Source organism: Callospermophilus lateralis, chromosome 7, assembly GCF_048772815.1.
Source record: "Callospermophilus lateralis isolate mCalLat2 chromosome 7, mCalLat2.hap1, whole genome shotgun sequence".
Taxonomy (NCBI): Eukaryota; Metazoa; Chordata; class Mammalia; order Rodentia; family Sciuridae; genus Callospermophilus; species Callospermophilus lateralis.
In genome coordinates, this window is record NC_135311.1 from 133,501,572 (window position 1) to 133,514,866 (window position 13,295).

Consider the following 13,295-nt stretch of genomic DNA (forward strand, 5'->3'; position numbering starts at 1 on the left):
CCTTGTGAGTAGTTTTCTCCTTGGACTGCGCCAGTTTCCTGTCTCTGGCAATGGTGCCTTTATTGGTCACACAGCTTAGAAGCTACTCCCATATTGGCTACTTTAGTGGCCTCTTTAAAGCCACAAAGCTGATGAGTGGTAGAGTCCCAGACGTGGGGATGAGTAAGAAAACCCAAACCGCAAGAGGAATACAAGATGGAGGTGAGATTAGCATCTCCCCCATTCACTCCCACTCCCCCCTCTTCTAGCATACTAGGAGGGAAGGAGGATACAGCATGCAGGTAGGCCCAGTAACAGGAAGGAAAGAATTTCCAGCTGAAGACATTAGTAAAGGCAAAGGGGAGAAGCAGGGGATTGAGGAGAGTGGTCCTATCAAGCTACAAGTAACAGAAAGCCTGGGTTGCAAAAATGAAAGGAAAATTATGATTAAAAAAACAACAGGGAAAGAGCTTTTCAAAATGGAGTCCCCAAGCCATCAAGGGAGATGGAGTTAAGAATCTAGCTGCTGCCTAGGGATGTGAACTTTGTCCACCTTCACCCTTTGCAGGCATCTGAAACTGATTACATTGGGTTGACCTGGAGACTGCAGATGCATGTCAAGAGGTTATGGGATTCTTGTTTCATTGGGCTCATAACCACTATCATTACTGTACCTGTTCTTTCTCAATTTCAGTAGCATTTTTCTCTATAAAGAATTTTTATCACTTTGTAGTGCTTGCCCGGTTCAGGCCCCACTTTCCTTGCCTTTCTTATTTGGAATCTGTGTCTCCTGAGTTGGAATGCCAAAGACTACAAATAAACTCCTTCCTTTTACCTTTGCAGTTTCTAAGTTTGGATTGATCAGTAATATCACTGGCTTAAACAAATAAGTTTATTTTCTCATTGGGTAGTAGGCCTGTAGTTAGATAGCTGCATTGGTTCAGTGACTCAGTGATATCAGGGTGAATACTTCTACAATTTTTTTGGCTTCTCCCTGAGGGTTACAGTATGGCTGGCAGCCTCTAATCCATGCGTCATTTTACTTGTTCAATACAGGGGCTTGCCCAGAAGTAACTCAGCAGATTTTTGCATGCCTCTCACTGGACAAAACTGTATTACATAGATGCAAGAGAGGCTAGGAAAATGAGTATGTTGCCTTTTCAACCTATTTCCCCCTTTTGTGGCACAGAGGATTAAACCCAGGGCCTTTGCATATGCCAGAAGAGTACTTACCACCGAGCTCCATCCCCAGCCCCCTTTTCAACCTCTTCAATGGACATTGTCAAGAGAAAAAGGGTTTGTGGGTCCAGAAAAAGATTGAAATGACCATTGTAAGTTGAAGTAAATTAAGCACAGAAATTATACAGGATTTCCAGGTGGTGTCAGCTGAAGTTAGAATAACAATTGATTGATTTCTCTATTGTGTTTTTTTCTAGTAGTGCTCAGGTTCCTAGCTCTGGCAGAATTAATTTTGCAGACAGGCACAACAGTATCTCCCATCCTGTGTGTTCTTCCTGCAACGTGGTGACATTCCTCCCATTTAGAGGTAAGGCTTATGTCCTTCCATTTAGATCAAGTCAGGGTGACCCTGGCATAAGTGACAAAGTATGATTTCTGAGACTAAGTAACACATTTTCTCCTTGCTTCTTTTGGAACACTTGATCTCAGAACCAGTAGTTTTGCTGCGAGGGAACCCAAATTACTCCATGCAGTGAGACCACCGTGCACTGTGTATAGATATTCCAGAAAACAGCTCAGCTGAAGACAAAATAGGTTATGAGGAAAATCCACCAAGTCAAGTATATGAGTAAAGACACTCTCAGATGAATCAACCCCAGCGGTGAGTCATCTCCAGCCTTTGAGTCTTTCCGGTTGAGACTTCAAACATCATGGAACTGCTTTGGCAGTCCGCTCCTTCAAATTCTGACCCGCAGAATTTGTGAGCATAAGAAAATGGAAATGCAAATTAAATCAACAGTAAGAGACTACTCAGTCCTATTAGGGTGACTATAATAAAGAAGTCAGATGATACAATGGTGGCGAGGACAAGGGAGGTCTGGAACCCTAATACACTGCCACTGGGAATGTGAAATGGTGCAGCCACCTTGAGATACTGTTTGGCAGTTCCTCAAAATGTTAGCTAGTGGGGGTAGGCGGGGTGTGGCTTGCTAGCATGCTGGAAGCCCTCAGTGTAAACAACTCAAGCCCAGTTTGGTGAGGCACACCTGTCATCCCAGCAACTCAGGAGGCTGAGGCAGGAGGATCACAAGTTCCACATCAGCCTCATACCCAGTCCTCATGTCTCAGGAACCAAGATGTACTCTGTGTTAAAACAGGATACAGACACAAGATCCTAGTGGGTGGAAGCAGGGGTATATTCTACAAGCCTTCCTACCTAGATCCACCAAGCCCATGTAGCAGGGCCCTCTGCCAATAGCTCTGCTCACTGGTTTAATGGCCCTGAACTCCCTCTTACCTCTGGAGCACAGAGTTCTCTCAGCTCCTCACCAGTCAGCCCCTTTCCTATTTGGACTCTGATCAGTTGCCTCCTGGGATCTGGCTCAGAGTGTGAACTTTTCTCTCACTGCCCCTGAGATAGACTTCACACCTCTATTACCTGCAACCACTAATGGCTTGAGAAGTTTCTAGTACTTAATGCCAAATCAGGATGGGGTGGAGTGGGGTAGAGGTTAAGAGAAGGGAGGTCTCAGAATCTGAAATCCTGCTCTAGACCAGCAGGGCTACAAAGAATGGACCCTGTTAATTGCTCACTGCTGCCAGAGGCAGTGGTGCCCTCCTGGAATCCTAGTGACTTAGGAGTCTGAGATAGGAGGATCACAAGTTCAAGGCCAGCCTCAGCAATTCAGGGTGACCTTCAGCTCTCTTAGCAAGACCCTGTCTCACAAATTAAAAGGGCTGGGGTTATATCTCATGGTGAAGCATCCCTGGTTCAATTCCCAGTACAAACAAAGCAAACAACAACAACAACAACAAAACACCTCACTACTGTGTGCCAGGCACCTTGCAAATGATTGCTGACATTTACTGAATGCTGTCTTTTCAAGCACTCTTCAAAGCACTTTGTGTTATTTAATCCTTGTAAAAATCCCATGAGGTAGTGTTTCTATTTTACAGATTAAGAATCCAAGGCATAGATAGGGGATAGTCTCTTGCCCAAGGATCCAAAAATAATAAAGGTCAGCTTCAGGAAATCTGACTTGAGCCCACAGACATTTTCCTTTCTTTTATTTGGGGGTGGTGATGCTGGGGATTGAACCCAGGGACACTCTACCACTGAGCTAGCCCTTTTTATTTTTATTTTTGAGACAAAGATCTTGCCAAATTGCCCAGGCTGGCTCAGACTCCTGAGTAGATGGGATTACAGGCATGTGCCACTGCACCCAGAAAGCCCGCAGTTTTTGTTTGTTTTTTATTTTGGTCCTGGGGATTGAACTCTGGGGCACTCAGCCACTGAGCCATATCTTCAGCCCTATTTTATTTAGAGACAGGGTCTCACTGAGTTGCTTAATGCCTCACCATTGCTGAGGCTGGCTTTGAACTCGACATCCTCCTATCTCAGCCCTCCGAGCCACTGGGATTACAGGTGTGCGCCATCACACCTGCCAAAAGCCCACAGTCTGAACCACTTTGTTACACTGCTACCACGTAGGATCTCATTTTATTCTTTTAAATGCCCTCAGAGGGCATTGTGTTCATCAGTTTTTGGTCGCTATGGCCAAACTACAAGATACAAGCTACTTAAAGGTGGAAAGATTCATGTTGGCTCGCAGTTCCAGTTCATGGTCAATCCATTGCTTTGGGCCTGGGAAGAAGCAGAATGTCATGGCAGAGGGTGTGGTAGAGGCAGGCAGCTCACCTCCTGGCAACCAGGAAGTTGAGGGAGAAGAGGGGGCCAGAGACAAGATCTAGTCCTCAGGGCATGTTCCCAAGGACCCACTCCCTGCAACTGAGCTCTACCTCCTGCAGTCCTCACTGCCTTCCACTAATATCATCAGATGACTAATCTGTCAATGGATTAATCTGCTGATAAGACCAGAGCCCTCAGGATCCAGTGAATTCTCCTAAAGTCTTGCATTTGAATATTGCTGTGTTGGAGAACAAGCTTCCAGCAAGTGAGGCCTTGAGGGACATTTCAGATCCAAATTGATACAGGCATCCTTCCCATTTCACAGGTAAGGCAACTGAGGCCTGGGCACTTGGATTAATTTACCTGTGTTCACAGGGTCAGTGAGTGGCAGACTCCTCACACTGGGAAACAACTTTAAGGGCATAAACATCTATTCCAACCTTTTATCTAGAACCCAAATGCTGGGCTGGGGATGTGGCTCAAGCGGTAGTGTGCTCGCCTGGCATGCGTGCGGCCCAGGTTCGATCCTCAACACCACATACAAACAAAGATGTTGTGTCCGCCAAAAACTAAAAAATAAATATTAAGAAAAAAAAAAAAAAAAAAGAACCCAAATGCTCTGCCTATGCATGTGTGTGGAATCACCTTGTTCTGCTCCCAAACCCTTTCTCACCATGGTGACCACCCCAATCTTCCATCACCGGGGTTCTTGCCTAATTCTTTTCTAGTTGAAAGAACAAGTCAAAAAGGCATCTACCTCAGTTGATTTTTAACATGCCTATAGTAGGACCTAAATCTCTCTAACATAGTCATACTTGGTTTGGTATTTGGGAACTGTTTTTTTTTTTTTTTTTTTTAAGGCAAGTATATATTGTTTAGAATTTCCCCTTATCATCATGTCCTGGTTATGTTGCTCAAAGAAGCCTCTCTCAACACTGTACTATTTCTAGCATATTAATGGATAGCAAATAGAGCTTCATTTTACTGGTTTTACTCTAATGCAAAAACTTCCCGTTTCTTTGGCCAGAATCACATGATTCTGTTTAAGGTGACGTCTCCTCCCTCTCCTGCTTATCTTTCTGAAGATCCAAAGGTGGTTTACTCTGTTCCCAGGTAGCCCCTCCTTTCTGGTGTTCCTGGAATCATTTCTTATCAAAACATCTTGAGTAACTATGGACTTTTCTCACCTCTGAGTTCAGGTCTCATGATTTGCTGACTCACATGTTTGGGGCTAGAAATCAATATGTAGGATTGTGAGAATCCGCCCTGGGCAAAACTAGAAAATAGGCCAAAGTTTGTCCTTGCAAGCTCAACTTTGTGCCCCCTCCCTCGCCCCTGGACTGTCTCTCTGAGTTCTTACTTTCTTCACTTTCCTTTTCTTTTTTTTTCTTTTCTTTCTTTCTTTCTTTTTTTTTTTTTAGTTGTAGGTGAACATAATTCCTTTATTTTATTTATTTTTATGTGGTGCTGAGGATTGAACCCAGGGCCTCACACATCCTAGGCAAGCGCTCTACCTCTGAGCTCCAGCCACAGCTCCACTTTCATTTTCAAAAACTTCTCTTAAGAAAGGATCTGATCCTCAGCACCACGTACAAAGATGTTGCGTCTGCTGAAAACTAAAAAAATAAAATATAAAAAATTCTCTCTCTCTCTCTCTCTCTCTCTCTCTCTCTAAAAAAAAGGATCTGAAAAAACAAAAAGAAAAAGAAAAGAAAGGATCTGAACTAACATTGGGGTATTAATGATTGCTGAAAATATGATTGCTCTTAAGTTACTTGTATTTTAATAGGGGATAAAGTTGTCCATCATAGGCTACAGATTTCTAGGTTTCAAGGAACTTGGGGAAGGTAAATTTTCCCGAGAACCTTCTGGATTGAACAAGCCTACTTCATCACTGTTCCTGAGAAGGGTTTTGTTGATCTATTATTGACACATCTAGTTCATACCTACCTTCATATTCAATTGTTCTTTTTCTTCTCTCTCTTCCAGAAACATTTCATTCTTTACACACAAAGAAAACCTTGGGTGTCCTTCTTGGAACACCACATCATAGTTATGGAGGAATATCAAGGCCAAGATTATAAAGAACCAGCTTTAAAGGTACAAAGTGGATACAGAACACTCTGAAGTGGACACTGCCAGTATTGTTGGAAGCCTTTTACCCACTTGGAACACGGGTCCACTCAACATAAGAAGTAACAGAACCATATTAGGTATAGAACATTTATGCATATCTTCAACAATAATTAACACCTACTACATGATAAACATTGTCCTAGGTACTAGTAGTTCAACAGGGAACAACTGTCTATTCATGTGGAATTTACATTCTAGTAGGAGGTGATGGACAAAGAACATAAATGTGTCAGGTGGTGATTAAGTGCTCTATACCAGGGGGAAAGCAAGGAGTGAACCGGGGCATGGAGGTGGGTTGACAAATGGAGGCAGTGGAGTAGTTGCTACTTGGTACAGGGTGGTCAGGGAAGGGTCCCTTATAAAGTGACATTCAAGCTGGGCACAGTGGTTCATGCCTATAATCCAAGCAACTCGGAGGCAGAGGTAGGAGAATGGTAAGACCCTCAGCAATTTGACAGTATCCTGTCTTAAAAATAAAAAGGGCTGGGGATTTAGCTCAGAGATAGGGTGCCCCTGGGTTCAATCCCCAGGGGCAAATAAATGAAAAATCTTCAAGTAGGTGAGTGAAGGTATAAGACAGGTGGACATCTGGGAAGATACTCAACACAGGTAAAAGCACAGGTAAAAGTGAATGCAGAGACCTCATCGTGTTTGCCCTGTTTGAGAAACAGCATCAAAGGCAGCACTTTTGGGAGAAATGAATTAAAAGGCAAGTGGATAGGAGTCTCTGGGACCAGATTAAGTGTAAGTAATTGTAAGGACCCTGACTTATTGACTGAAATAAGAAGCCACTGGAGAGAGTTTGTTGTTGTTGTTTTGTTTTCTTGTGGGGAGGATCAAAGTTAAGCAATGCTGTACCACTGAGCTACACCTCCCACATTTTCTGGAAGGTTTTGAGCAGAGAAGTGGTATGATGTGGCTTGTGTACTAAAAAAGATCCCTTTGAGCTGGAAGGTGTAGCTCAGCGGTAGAGCATGGGCTTGGCATGGTTCAGTAACAAAAAAAAAAAAAAAAAAAAAAGAGGATAAACCGGGCGCCACTGTGCTGGCCTGTAATTCCAGCTACTTGGGAGGCTGAGGAAGGATCACAAGTTCTAGTTCATCTTCTGCAATTTAGGGAGACACTGTCTCACAAGAAACAGAGCACCCCTAGGTTCAATCCCTGGTACTGAAACACCAAACACTAAATACTTCTTTTGCTCCAGGTAAATCTCTCTTCAGAGCTGAGTAAACACTGCGCAACTCATTATCTTTAACTCCTTGTCTTGAAACATCTTATCACCTAACATTTGCTGGCATTGAACTCTTTGGTCAGAACTTCCTCTGTTCCTAGAGGAAGCCTCTGACATAGCTGGGTTTTTTTTTTTTTTTTTGGAGAGGGTTGCTCGGGATTGGAACCAGGAGTGCTTAACCATTGAGCTACATCCTCAGCCCTTTCTGTTTTTTTAATTTTGCGAAAGTGTCTCACTAAGTTACTGAGGCTGTCCTTGAGATCCTCCTGCCTCAGCCTCCCCAGTCTCCAGGAGAACAGGAAGGCGCCACGCGCCTGACAGACATCAAGTCTTATTCAAAGCAAATGCTCCTCCGCGACCAATTCAGGACCATTTCACGCCTAGCCACGGCGGGCGCATAAAGGCCTCGGTGGCCACGGCTGCTTCCCTGGTCCTATCAGTGGAGGCCTGGACTCTGTACCATGACAGGGCGAAACTCCACCAAGCAGCTTCTCTAAAGGACCTCCGCGATCGCGATTGGTGAGAGCTTGGCGGTGCCGCTTCACGTGACCGCCGCGCCCTCTCCTAGTGGACAGGGGTGCCTGCTCACGTGACGGGAACTGGCCAATGGCTGGCCTCTGCGCGCTTGGCTCCTGGTTGCTAGGCGACCCGGTGGCGGCCGGTCCTCCTGGGCGGCGGACTTGCTACGGGAAGTTTTCGGTGGCTGTGGAAGCTCCTCCTGGCTGCCGCTTTCGCTCCCGCGGGAGTCCCGGGTGGCAGCCCCCTTCCAGGCTTGAGCCAGGCTTCCCGCCCCCACGGTCAGGCGGGCGCTGGATCCTGGAGGCTGACCCGGCGGCCTTGGTGCTGCAGGGGCGGGCTAGCCAGCATCCACCCTGGGCCTCTCAGCTCAAGGGAACGGGTCGCGCTCCACGTCCTAGGCACTGGCGGGCAGAAGTGCTAGGACCTGGTAGTAGCGCCGGGCGTGGCTTCCTGCAACTTTCTTGCTGTGCAGGCCAGGGCTCTTGCCTGGGCTGGAGGAAGTGCGCGATGGGGGCTCTACACAGTGCTTCGATTAAAACAAAAGCAAAAACCCAACTTGAACCCAGAGGTGTAGCTCAGTAGTAGAGTATTTGCTTAACATGTACAGGGCCCTGAGTTCCATCCCCAGCACGCAAAAATAAATAAAAATGAAAATAATATTCAAAGCATCAGATAAGGGCAAATCTGTTTTTCTTTTTAAAAAATTTGTTCTTCTTAGATTTACATTACAGTAGAGTGTATTTTGACATACACATACGCGGAGTATAAATTCCCATTCTTTTACATAATGCCGAGTTACTGGTTCCGCTGGTCATGTGTCATATATGAACGTAGGAAAGCATGGGATTCATTCCACTGTCCTTCCTATTACCATCCCCTTCCCTTCATTCCCCTTTGTCTAATTCAGTGAGCTCTATTCTCTGTCCCCCACCCCTTATTGTGTGTTAGCATCCATATATCAAAACATTCGGCCTTCGGGTTTTTGAGGACTGGCTTATTTCCCATCCATTTACCAGCAAATGTCATAATTTCATTTTTCTTTATGGCTAAGTAATATTCTATTGTGCATATGTACCACATTTTCTTTACCCAGTCATCTGTTGAAGGACACGGAGGTTGGTTCCATAGCTTAGCTATTGTGAATTGAGCTGCTATGAACATTGATGTGGCTGCACCTCTATAGTATGCTGATTTTAAGTCCTTTGGGTATATGCTGAGGAGTGGGTTAACCGGGTCAAATGGTGGCAAACCTAGTTTCTGATACGAAGCCAGAGCAGTGAAGGTTAGCACACTTTTATTCTATTTACAAGAGAAGAAATTTCTCAAATTATATAGGAAACATTTGGGTATCCAGAAACCCAGTGTAATGATTTATAGGCTTGATGGGATTTCATTTATGTAAAAGTTTACTGGAAGGAAAGTGACTACAACACTTGGAGCGACCAAGAGATCTTTATTACAGCAGTGCAACAGAGGAGAAGAGAGAGAAAGAGAAGGAAAGAGAGGGAGAGAGAGAGAGAGCGAGAGAGAGACAGAGAAAGCAAGAGAGATAGCAAGAGAGAGAGCAAGAGAGAGAGGGAGTCCGGCAGGAGGGAGTTTTTATAGCCCAAATCTAATGAGGTCTCTGAGTCTGCAAGCTGCCTTGTTGGCACAAGGGGGGTTAAGTGTTTGGCCTTGAGCGGGGGCTTGGGCCTTTGGGCTTGAAGCAAATAGTTGATAAAGAACCAGACAGAGGGTTTGAGTGGCCAGGTCATCCTGCAGCTAACTTTGTTTGGCATTCCCTGCAGACAGCTTACTCAGTCTGTCCTGCACCTAACATTTACAAAAACCATTATACTGGAATTATGAAATTCAAATGTCTCAAGTAAACTTTGACTCAGATAAAGAACTATGGTTTTCTTACAGTTTGTTGTTCTTGGAGTTCACTGAATTGTTTGAACTGCTGAGGTTTTAATTTTCATCAAGTTTGGGAGAAATTTGAGGTCTCCAATTGCACATGCATTAGGCCACTTGATCTGACCTTGAATTCAATGATGCTTTATTCTCCCTGCCCCCTCTTTCTTTTGTCACTCACTAACTCTTGGTATCCTCTATTACTGTGCTTTTCAAACTTAACTAATTTTATTTCTGTTTGTGGTGGGGTCTCTCCTGGGGCCTCATACATGCTACGCAAGAGCTCTCTGAGCTCTCTCTCAGTCAGACTTACTACATTTTATTTGGTTTTGTTCCGTTTTGTTTTTTCCTTTTGGTTGTGGGGTTGAACCTAGGGCTTTGCACATGCTAAGCATAGACTCTACTGATTCCCAGCCCAAACCCACAATTTTTGGGGGGCAGTGTTTACTCTACCTTTAATCCTATCTCTTGTGGTTTCAGACATTATAGTTTTCATCTATACAAGTTCAATTTTATCTCTTATGTCTCTAACATTTGGAACATGGAATATAGTTATGGTAACTTTCAATGTCATTGATGCTAATTCTAACATCTGTGTCACTTCTGGCTCGCTTGCTCTCTCTCTCTCTCTCTCTCTCTCTCTCTCTTTCTTTCTTTGATACGAGGAATTGAACTCAGGGGCGCTTAACCACTGAGCCATGCCCCCAGCCCTTTTTTATTTTTTTGACACAGGGTCTCACTAAGTTGCTTAGGGCCTCACTAAATTGCTGAGACTGGCTTTGAACTTGGGATTCTCCTACTGTAAGGGTCCAGCGAACGTTGGAGGAAGAGATCACCAAGAGACTGGCTCATGCAATAGCAAAAGGGGTTTATTGAGGATCCAATCCAGCGCTCTGGGGCTCCGTGCTCACTCAAGAAGGGAGAACAGCCCAGAGCCCCGAGCAGGGCTTGAAAAGTGTTTAAGTACACTTTTTGGGGAGGGTGGGGGCTTTGCATACATCACAGTCTCCTTTAACAAATCATCATACACTGCGGGAAAATCAAACAACAATTCTTAGACATGATTAGTACATTCATTAGCGGGAACAGGTTGGGCGGGGGTGATTGGTCACCCCTAAGTGGGGTACACATTCAAACTGATTGGTTTTGGGCCCTGAATGCCTACGTGCCAGGCTACACAGGGTCCTAGGTTATTAAACAACCAGAGGGTCAGGGGGAATATTTACTGGGCAGTTCGGGTATTGTCCTAACAGCTACAGGAATTTCAGGTTTTGGGGGTAGCAGAGGAACTTAACAATACCTGGTCCTTTACTTTTTAACTCAGGCCTTGCAGCTTAGAAACTTTACAATGCCCGGTCTTTTATACTTTAACTTCAATTTCTTTTACCCTTACACTACCTTAGCTCCTGAGCCGCTGGGATTACTAGCATGTGCCACTGCACCTAGGATGTTCTGGGTCAGTTTTAATTGTTTGCCTTGTTTCTTCATCATGGGTTATATTTTCCTATCTCTTTGCTTGCCTGGTCATTTTTTATGAGTTGCCAGACATTTTGAGTTTTGAGTTGTTTGGTCCTGGGTATTTTTGTATTCCTGTAGATCTTCTTGGGGATGGCATTAAGTACTTGGAAAAATTTTTACTCTTTTGAATCTTTTAAGATTTGTTAGGCAGAACCAAAGCAATTCAAATTATTTTCCTAAGGAAGACCTTCATAAGTACTTTTCCCAATGCCCCATAAATTATGGGATTTTTCCAGTTCAGCTGGCAGTAAGACACCCTTCCCTCTAATCCTATTATCTCCTCCTCCCCCTCCTCCTCCTCCTCCTCCTTTTACATGGTTCTTGTCTATTTTGCAGTGCTGGGATTGATCCCAGGGCTTTGTGCATGCCAAGCTCTTGCTTTCCCACTGAGCCCCACAGTAGCTCTTTCCCAAACCTCAGCTAGCTTGCTTGCTTCCTTCCTTCCTCTCTTTCTTTCTCAGGATCTTGCCATGTTGCCCAGGCAGGCCTTGAACCCTCAGACTCCTGAGTGGCTGGGATTGCTGGTGTGTACCACCATGCCTGCCCAAGGCATTTTCTTACAAAGCAGTGGTCTGCTGAATTCTAGAGGCATGTACTTTACCCGCCTCTGGGGTTCTCTCCTGGCCCCCTCCTCTCTGATGCTCTAGCTGCCTCTGCCTCCTTGGACTCTCAGTTCTGCTCAACTCAGGGATTCCACCGAGATCGGCCTTGGTTTTCCTTCTCTGCATGGTAGCCTGGAAACTCTCAAGGCAGTGAACTGGGACAATAATCACACTGAACTTATTTGTCGTACATTTTCAAAACATTACTTTCCTCTGTGGCCCAATGTTCAGTGGGTCTCTCTCTCTCTCTCTCTTTTTAATTGTCTTTTGTAGTTGTAGATGGACAGAATGCCATTATTTTATTTGTTTATTTTTATGTGGTGCTGAGGATCCAACCCAGGGCCTCACGCATGCCAGACAAGTGCTCTGCCACTGAGCCACAGCCCCAGCACCAATGTCCAGTGGGACTTAAAAAACTTTTTTACCTTTCTTTCCTTTTTTTGGTCGTTCTTTTCTTTGTTCTAGGCAGCAAAGTAAATACAGTCTGTTTCTTTGTCTCTATTTCTGAAAGCAGAAATCCTGTTAGATCAGGACACAAGAAAAGACCACTGACTCCAATTAAAATCAAATTAAAGCAAGCTTATTATTTCGACCAGCCGGGCTGCCTCTTCCTCCCAAAATGGCGGGAACAAGACAGCAACCCCACCTTTCCTACAGCCCAGCCTTATAGCCCAGAAAGTTACACAAAAAGGGGGTTACAGATAACAGAACTCTGACAAGCATCACACTAATGGTAGTTTACATTTTTTTTTTTGCTGGCCCCAACATCAGAATTTATGAGGACCATTAGAGCCTCAGAGAGGGTCGTTGTCTGGCCAGGGAAGGCCAATATTTATAAGGTGTCACTAAAGTTTCAGAGAGGGCTGCTATCTGGTCAGAGAGCCAGGCATGGGCGAGTTCAAGGCACGGGCAGGCATTCCAAGCAGGTTCAGAATTTGCAGTTGAAAGACCCACCGATTCCCTGTCCAAGAAAGACGCACGAGGCACTGGCTGCAAACGCAAGAGGTTTATTCAGACACAGACGCCTGTGGGTGCTCAGCAAAACCCCAGCCGGAGCTTTGGTGAACTGGCACACCGGGCTTTGGGGTACAGGTCTTTTATAGGATAATGGGGCAGGTTTCGCGCGCGCGGGAAGTGACAGGTTTCTTATTGGTTATTTTGAACCCAACATATAGATTACCTAAAGGGCAAAGTTGTTTTTCACTTTATGTTCCTGGATAAACCTCATGACAGTTACATATTAACACTCTGGTTTTTCTGCTCCTGCTTATCATTATCAGTTCCTGTTTGTTCAGGCATGCCTTGGGATCTGCTTTTCTGTTCTTCCTCAACCATCCTGTCCCCTCACAATAGACTACCCTTAACTGATTAACAGAGAGACCTCTCTTTACGTGGGTTAGCAACATGCCCTGATGGTTTCACAATGGGGCCTGGGGTTTCTGGGCTGGGGTCTTTCACAGTAATTTATAGTAAAGCCGAAATTATCTTTTCATGGCTTTGTGGCAAGATGGCTCCCAATTTTAATAAAAGATCAGGTTGGGTCTATCAG